General features: G+C 41.1%; 1 pseudogene; it reads left to right on the plus strand.

Annotated features, from left to right (window-relative positions):
* Positions 1 to 1,409: 1,409 nt before the first annotated feature.
* On the plus strand, positions 1,410 to 2,207 carry LOC119583262 (annotated as a pseudogene).
* The last annotated feature ends 5,293 nt before the right edge of the window (positions 2,208 to 7,500 follow it).

The following is a 7,500-nucleotide window of genomic DNA, read 5'->3' on the forward strand; positions in this document are numbered from 1 at the left end:
TTTTTCTTTCTTTCTTTCTTTCTTCTTTAACCTTTTTTTCGATTTGCGTCTCGTTTTTAGTTCCCTCACTTCCGTGAGTCTTTTCTTCTCCCCCCTCACTCTCTTTCTTCTCCCTCAAACGTGTTTTTTCGCAATCTCCTGAATACTTTCTACGCGAAATGAGATCAGAACATCTCTTCAGAAGTCACCTAGAGCCCGCACTGTCTCTTCTTCCTCACCCAAAAGTCGCATCTTGTGGAACCTAGTGGGATAGGAGGAAGGGGAAGGCAAGGGGGAAAGCCTGAGTCGAGATTTAGGGGAATAGAGGGGAGGGAGTGAGAACCGGTCAAGGGTTGGAGGTGAGGGAGTCAAGGGCTATGAGATAGAGCGGTCGAGGACGTGGAGGGAGGGTCGAAGGGCAAGAAAGGGGAGACGAGGGGTAGGGGAGTAGAGTAGCCACGGGAGGGGAGAGGGGAGAAGAAGGTGGGCATAGCATGTCCTTTGCATAATATCCTTTTGCGAGGGTGACTTCAAAGCTTGCGGTTCTTAATTAGCATCATCCCGCCGCGTCGTCGCCTCCAAAAAGAGAAATTCTGAAAAAAAAGTTCTTCCAGCTGCTGGAAATCCTCTTACAGGAAGGTGATATTAAACAGTGGTCGACCTCCTCCGACCTCATATACGCACGCTGTCAGACGGTATGGTACTGCACTGTACCAAAACCATGCAGAACAATTACATATGTCAAGATGGGCATTTGTGTTTATCTGTTTCTGAAGCCTAGTGCAACCCGTGAGCTTACTACGAATTATCAGTTTGTATATATAATATTTAATATATGTATATGATATACAATAAATGTTATAACGGTTTTACGCATTCTGTAATTATAAATGACAAATTGTCTGGTTGTATCATGAATTTCATTCAAGATATTTTATACAGTATGTTATTAGTTTGTGTTGATTCCTCTATATTTAGGAATCCTATATTATGTAATGGATTTTTTTATGTCAATATGTGATATAGATTTAGTTGTTTTATCATTTGCTTTTGTTGGATAGGTTTTATTAACTTCCATACACTACGCTTGTCGCTCGGCATTTGTTTTTTGTTTTCATCACAGGCGACGCTAGCCCGCGTAGCATTTTATGAACTGTGGCGGGGGTGGGCTTGTGTTTTCAACTGATTCCCTTTGTTGAAACCATTGACACCTATGAATATTGATTAGAACAGCATATTTATGTTATTGTGCTTATTCAATGATCTAATGTTTGTTCATGTAGCTCAAGACTTGATTTATTGATTACTAGCCAGAGAGATCTCATCACTGTTGTTGGATAGAAATGCTAATACTTCTAGGAGACGGGACAACGGAGACTTACGTATTGCATGCACATAAATGAAATCTTTCAATCCAACAACAGACCAACATGGGAGGAACTCAAGAATGTGAAACTGACTGTGAAGATTAGGATACCCTCAAGAAGCAACGAGGCATCGCTAAAGGACGCTCTACCACAAAAGTAGGAGTGTTCCATGACTGTAAAAAGAATGAACCCTTGAAAGTGTTAGGCGTGGATTTTGATGAAATTTGTGAAATTTTCAAGAGAGTAGAAATTATAAATAAATGTCTGCTTCAAACCGCTGATGATGATAAACTAATCAGTGAATATCTAAATTACATATCTGATTTAGAAAAAAATAAAGTGTTAAATCCATTCACATTGATGTTATTAAAGAATGAAACAGAAACTGGTTCAACAGTCTCATAACCCATGTATATACTTGTTAAAAAAGTAGAGCCTTCAGTTTCTGACGGCATTGTCAGAGAGTTCCCTAATATGATTAAGTTTTGATGAATTTCATTAGATGTGGGATAGATTGAGAGATCGGTTTTGGTTCCACTTCACAGGTTGTTGATGCTGTTTTAGGTGAGATTAGTGTTTTAAGGCCAGTCTCTGAAGGTAATACTAGGAAATTACTTGAAGTAATAAATGTTGTCGAGCAAGCATGTTTAGATATAAAGGAAGAATAAAGTAAATGAAGTAGAGAATTCTACTAAAATTGAAAAATTACTTCCCAATAGTTTAAAAAGGGAATGGACTCATAAGACCCAAGCCTTAGGTGAACAAGAGAGGTTTGAACTGCTTGCATTCTTGACTGGAGAACGTCAGGTTATAGAATACATGGAAGAAGAATCTAGGCTGGCAGGGATGGGCACTGCCTAGATTGTAAACAATAAGATAAATGGCAAAAGGTGTTGCTTTCATGGAACAGATTCACATGACATTGGTCAGTGTGCAACATTTGTTAACCTATATGATGCTCTTAAACTGGAAAATATGAAAGAATGTTTTTTTTTTTTTTTTTTTTTGTGTGTGTGTGTGTGTGTGTGTGTGTGTGTGTGTGTGTGTGTGTGTGTGTGTGTGTGTGTGTGTGTGTGTGGTGTGTGTGTGTGTGTGTTTGTGTGTGTGTGTGTGTGTGCGTGGAACCTTCCCACTACCAGCAGACTCTGTGATAAGATTTTTTGCAATGTTCAAGTTGGAAACAATAAGACGTGGAAAACTACATCGCCCTTCTTTGTATTCTGCCCAACAATGTATTTACCGCTAATGACCTTTGCTGTTGATGCGGCAGATAATTTAAAAAAATCATTCAATCTGTGTTCAGCATGAAATTGCATACTGTTAAAGCTTCTAGTAATCTTATGGATAGAGCAGGAGTTTTGTTAATAATAAGTAATATTATTAGTGGCTCATATGATTTGTCTATGTTTTTTGATGCTGGTAGCTTTTTAGCTGTCATCACCAATGCGACAGCCAAGAAACTAGGCCTAAAGGGTTTGGACGTATGTCTGAGTCTTACCAAAGTAGGAAATCAGAAGGAATCAGTAGAGAGCAATATTTATAAAATTCCTTTGATAATAATGGCCAACAGTGGTTTGTGGAGGCTGTGGACTTCGATAATATCACTTCAGAAATTAAGGATATGGATATGACGGAAATCACTAGCATTTTGGAGGTTCGCCCATATCAGATTTAGAGACCGAGAGGCAAGCCTGACTTACTTATTGGATCAGACTACTGTGTGCTCATACCAAAAGTGGTGAAAAGAGTCGGAAATTTGCAGTTTATGTATAACGATATTGTTTACTTTTGCCCCATAACTATGGTCATTTACAGCCAAAAGTAAAACACATAGCTTGTGATTTGATCAAAACAAAGGCAAATATTGGCAAAATGATGGAATGTCTTCTGCACGAGTGAAAAACTAGATGTAACGTGCTCCCCAAATTGTGGAGGTTGCTGTGGCAAGTGCTCACTATAAGGACCGTGATGCTGAAAAAGGAAAGGGAACTGAAACTGATTGAAGATGAATTAAATTATGAACTCAAACAATGCTGGGTGGCTGACTATCCGTGACCAGAGATTCTGTTAAACTACCAAATAACATATCATTAGCTGAGACGACATTGAGGTCAACTGAAAAGAGGATAAATAAGCTTAGCTATGTATACTCGCAAAAATTTAATGAACACGTACAGGATATGGTTGAAAGAGGGGTAGCTCGTAAGATGACGGAAGAGATATTGTCACATAAAGGGCCAGTGTGTTTTACCTTCCTCATCAGTTCATAAATCTGATTTAAAAACAACACCAATGAGAATTGTATTTGATTCTTCAGCAACTTATATGGGGTTTATGAAATGACTTTCTTGCTAAGGGACCTTATTGTTTTAGTAATATACAAGATATAATTCTCAGATTCCGTCAATGGCTTAATGGGCTTATTGCTGACACAAAGAAAGTGTACAATTAAATTTAAACAAGTCATTTAGATAAAAATGACCTGGAAAATGCGCTTTGGAGAAATGTTTTAATTAGAATTTTTGAGATTTGTTCATTGTCTTAAACCTCGTAATTCAATGGGTAACCCACATTTAATCATATTTGCTGATGGAAGTGCCATCTCAGAGCCTTTATTGAACAGGAAATGGACTTTAAGTTTGATTCTGTTACTCACCTTAATGATCCAAAAATAGTAAGATCGTGATTCAAAAGGAACCTTTTAGATTTAACATGTTTGTAGCAAATCGTGTTCCTTCAGAATTGAATAAAGCTGATTTACTTCCTCGAGGATATAGAAAAGAGCTGCTAAATGAAAATTCTCACTATTAGTTTGACTCTGAGTTTCTTTCAGTACCAAGAATAGATTGGCAATTCAAACAAAAATAATATAGTTGATTTGTCCAATGTTCTTTATCAAAAAAGGTAACGAGCTCTTGTACAGTAGCCAATACTGTCTCAGTTGACCTTAAAAGGTACAATGATTGTGATAAACTAATAAATGCTAGAGCTAGGATTCTAAAGGTATTCCATGAAAGGTCTCTATTATATATAGGTAAAGAACCTGATTTTAAAGATCTACACAGGGTTGAAATTTATTGATAAGAAAAATGCAAGAAATTATTAAGAAATGGAAGAATAGGTAACAGAGACTAGGCCCTAAGCTGAATAATGAAAGGATAATTACTGTAGTTACAAAAGTATGTGGTTGAAAACAAACTGGAACAGAGATGATTATATGGTACCGATGGCAGATCATCCTTTCACTAAATTAATTAACAAAGACTTCTGGAATACAATCTAGTGTACGGGCCAGCTTCCACATGAGACTAAATCCAGCACCACCTTCGTTTTGTACATCCCTTGATCTGTTTGGCCCTTATTTAGGAAAAAAGATACAGTGAAGAAGGGAACACTAAAGGTCTATGGTGTGGTATTTGCATACATGGTTAGCAGGGCTGTCCACATAGATATTGCTCAAGGATACAACTCAGAGAATCTTTAGAAGATTCATTAGCATCAGGGATTCCCCAAGATTGTATATTCTGATTGGGCTCCCAGTTGGTTAATGCAAATAAAGAATTGACTCAAGCTATTGGGAGTCTGAATTTTGACAAGGTTATGAAATTTGGTCAGAAGGATGGCATGACTATAAAATTTATTAAGGGAGCAGATACAACAAGTTTTTACCATAATGCTGTTCTACAAACTGTTATGTTTGAAATAGCTAACTTGATTAACCAGAGCCCTATTGTTATCAAACCAGGCTCTGATCCCCCTGGGGTTAATAGGTGCCTTTGGGCAGGCAGGCCTTGCCAGTCTGTTTCCCCAAGATAACCCAACCGACAGCAAATCATATAGTTGTTGGTCCCGTCTCTCTCCTGGCCGCTGCCAACCTAGTGCGAGGCTTGTGGGGCAAACCCCGTGGGATCCCCACAGGTGGATTATGGGGCCTGCAGCCAGCCAACCCTTGCTATATGGGGCAGTGAGGGTGCAGGTAGCAGAGGTGATGTTCACCTGGAGTGACTGCCCGAGGTTAAACCTCAGGCAGGCTGTTAGGGTGGGGGCTCGGAATGTCCGATCTTTGTGACGGGATGATTGGTTATCTTTAATATCAGGGAGCTGAAGCAGCTGAGAGATTAGGTGACTGCTCTCTCAGAGGTGAGACGACCTGTTATTGGTCAGGCTGAAGTGAAGGTCACCATCTCCAGGGAGTAGTCATAGCCATCTCCGTCAGACTTCAACTCTCGGTAGTAGAGGTCACTCCAATCAATGAGTCTACAATGGTATTGAGACATTACATTTGGCTTCCTGCTTCCTATAGCTAGGTATGCTCCTACTGATGTTTACAAGCTAGAGGACTTGAGGATTTCTGGCTCTTGGTATCAGCGTTCTGACCTGGGCTTGTTACAGTGATATGGGTAATGTGTCCAAGGAGATCGACCACATCCTCCTTTACACTCACTGGAGGAACCTCCAGAACTGCAAGGTTCTCTCCATGTCCACTTTAGGACCCCCCATTGTTCCAATGAGCACCTTAAGGAGTTTCATGTGAATGGCATGAGGGAGGGGGAGTGCCTGGGGGTTTGCTGAAGTTATCTCTGGTTGTTTCACAGCAGTCGGGGGCCTGCCTGGGGGTTTGCTGAAGTTATCTCTGGTTGTTTCGCAGCAGACGGGGGCCTGATGGACACCGTACTTCTGTGGGACACTTTCCAGCAGCCTAAGAATTGATTGGTGAATGCCCAAGAGAAAGACAGAATTTCATCTAGCAAGAGACACTGGAATATTCAGATGCTTGTCACACAGATTGCCTGATCAGAGGATCGTGATTTGCATTATTCCCTGATGTGCAGGACTAGGTCACTGCTGAGAAGGGACTAGGAACAGTTTATCAGGAATTACAGAGGAGGTCGACAGCTATTTCCTAGTAAATGACCTTCGTCCTGCCTACCTGCCCCTGAGAAAGCTGACCTCCAAACCCACCTCAAAGACGACTGCAGTCCACTTAGCAAGTGGCCCGATAATCTCAAATCCTGTTGGGTTGCGGATGTGGGCTGAGTATTTTAAGCAGCTTTACCAGGTTGATCCACAAATAAATAACTTGATTATGGGTAGTGTGGAGATTCCTTTGCCAGACTCACCGACCAGCGAGGATAACTCCCTAACTGAAGTCAGAGGAGCGATTCCAAGCTGAAGAGTAGTAAAGCAGTGGGTATCTGGGGCATCCTAGCTGAACTGTTAAAGGCTGGTGGAGAAACTATGGCAAGGAGCTTGCATGCTGTCCTGTCTGCCATCTGGCAGACTGGTACCATTCCCCCTAACCTGCTGAGGTGTGTGGTCATCCTTCTCTGGAAGGGGAAAGGGGATCAGTGGGACTGCAGCAATCAGCAAGGCATTACTTTACTTAGTATACTCACTTACATTCTTCCGAGATGTATCAGAGATAACCTGCTGAGGCACTAGAGGCCAGTGCAATCTGGGTTTTCTCCTGGTAAGTCCACAATAGACCATATCCTGGCCTTTGACTCATTGTAGAGTGTTGACATGAAGTTGGGCGTGGGCTGCTTGCAGTTTACAGCGACCTTAAGGCGTTTGATACCATGCATCTGGAAGATCCTGAAAATAAGAGGAATCCCAACAAGGATTATTGGATTAATAGCAAGCCTGTATACTGGTACAGAAAGTGCTGTAAAGTGTGGTGGGGACCTGTCGTGCTTTTTCACTATCACTTCAGGAGTGAGGCAAACCTGTGTTCTTGCACCAACACTTTTCAACACATGCATGGACTGGATACTTGACAGAGCTAGTGTAAGGCTTTCTGTCGAGGGGAAGCCCGAAATATCATCCACCCAAGCGGCGGATGGCGGCTTAGGGCCGAAAGAAGGAGGGAGGGGGCCCGTTCACTTCCCCTGTGTGGAGACACTGTCCCATGCCCCAGGTACACATCCCTTATGAAAATGGGCCTGGTTGTGTTGTTCTTGACATATGTAAAAAAATGTAAAATAAAATAAAAGCAAAGCACCACAGGTAAAGTAAAAATATAAATACGATAAAAAAAAGGGATAAAGCTCGTTCTGAGGGAACGGATACATAAAAATTACTTCAGTTAGGGTATCTCTGGCTGGTGCTGGCCAATATAAAACTCGTAAACCTTGCGTTAAAATGCCCACGTCCA

Source organism: Penaeus monodon, chromosome 17 (genome assembly GCF_015228065.2).
Source record: "Penaeus monodon isolate SGIC_2016 chromosome 17, NSTDA_Pmon_1, whole genome shotgun sequence".
In the NCBI taxonomy this organism is placed as follows: Eukaryota; Metazoa; Arthropoda; class Malacostraca; order Decapoda; family Penaeidae; genus Penaeus; species Penaeus monodon.